This window comes from Zophobas morio, unplaced genomic scaffold (genome assembly GCF_036711695.1).
Source record: "Zophobas morio isolate AGI-343-1 ecotype UQ-CSIRO unplaced genomic scaffold, CSIRO_AGI_Zmor_V1 ptg000083l, whole genome shotgun sequence".
Lineage (NCBI taxonomy): Eukaryota > Metazoa > Arthropoda > Insecta > Coleoptera > Tenebrionidae > Zophobas > Zophobas morio.
The window spans coordinates 169,819-171,218 of NW_026972188.1; the positions used below are offsets into that span (position 1 = coordinate 169,819).

The 1,400-nt window shown below is 29.1% G+C and overlaps 1 long non-coding RNA gene across 3 annotated transcripts; it reads right to left on the reverse strand.

Annotated features, from left to right (window-relative positions):
• Window positions 1-343: 343 nt before the first annotated feature.
• Window positions 344-1,400, reverse strand: LOC135144143 (uncharacterized). 3 transcript variants are annotated; one of them, XR_010282992.1, is made up of 5 exons: window positions 1,317-1,400; window positions 923-1,100; window positions 779-846; window positions 606-720; window positions 344-437 (listed from the first exon to the last, which is right to left on the reverse strand). It is a non-coding gene; the product is annotated as an uncharacterized LOC135144143 (long non-coding RNA). The 3 variants fall into 3 exon arrangements; XR_010282993.1 differs by lacking the exon at window positions 1,317-1,400 and adding an exon at window positions 1,167-1,296 and having other exon boundaries at window positions 962-1,100; XR_010282991.1 differs by lacking the exon at window positions 1,317-1,400 and adding an exon at window positions 1,167-1,296.

Genomic DNA, 1,400 nt, shown 5'->3' on the forward strand with positions numbered 1-1,400 from the left:
CCACTACATCGGCTTCTACCAAAGACGTGTGTCTTTAAAATAAGTTATTCTCCACAAATTTTCCAGCTTAGAAAAAACTACCAATTGATAACCTTGTGCATCTTTAAAGCGGACTTACAAAATTTATATAAAAAGCAAGGTGCAAACTTATAGATCTCATTTATATAGTAAAAAAAAAATTCTCATCCGCTGTCTAAATATTTTACATTAAATTATGCGCTGTTATTTCTAGTAGCCTTTCTATAAATACACTAGTATTTATTTCAAGCTATTAATAATATAAAAAACTAAAATTCTTAATAAATTTATTTTGTAAAGATTAATAATGCATAAGGGTGCCTCTTAAAAAATTGGAATAAAGGAAGGCGAGGCTAACAAGCTCATTCCATTAAAGAACGAGATGCAGTTATAAAGCCAGAAAGCAATGGAAATTTCTCCTAAAAAGGTATTTCAAAGATTAGTATGATAAACAGAGTTATATATATATAGACAAAAATGTATAAATTAGAAAGCAAAATTGGTTGAAAAAAATTTTAATAACTTTTTAAAAAAAAAAATTAATTTAAAAATTATGAGTTTTCAGACTACTTTCAAATAGCAGATACCTTTTTTACAACCAGGAAAGGCAAAAACATGAGGAAAGGGGTACATCAAATCTTTGGGAATTTCAAAAATAGGGATAGTATAGTAATAATAAATCAGGAAAAGGTAAACGGCACGCTATTATCATATACAGTAGAATACAAAAGATAAAAATCAACTAAAAACTAAAGCTTACATATAGTATGTTGTGCGTTAATACTAACTTGGAAATGAGAGCAGACTGCGCTTTCGAGTGCAACTTAACTTTAAAAATATGTAACAAAAAAAAAAGAACAGTTTTTGTTTAAAAAAAACAAAGTAGAAAATAATTAAAACGTACTTAGATCCTTTTCAGAAACTAGTAAACTATTTAGCTTACGATTTTTCTTAGCGTAAGCTACAAAGGCATCTTGAGGACTTATGCTATTAATTTCCTTACGAAGTGTTGAAATTTCTTTTTGAATATCTATTAACTGACCGGTCTTTTTGAGTAGTAAGCCCGATTTACCTTTTAGTAGCTGCAGAGATTATAGTGGAAGAGTTAAATATTATATAAAAATACAAAACCGCGTAAAAATATGAACTTTTTGAGTAATTTTAAATAGGAATTCCCAAAAGAAAATAAAAGCTAGGAGCAGCCAAGGAAGCAACATATAATCACACAGAAGGAAAGTAACTTATACTCTGCCCCTTATTTTAAGCATATAACGGTGAAAAACTTTAACGCTTCAAACCTTAACCTCTTATAGGTTACTGGTTACCATGTTTACCACTTATCGCCTAGGCTCAATTTGCAAGATAGGTCTACGGAAATAAAC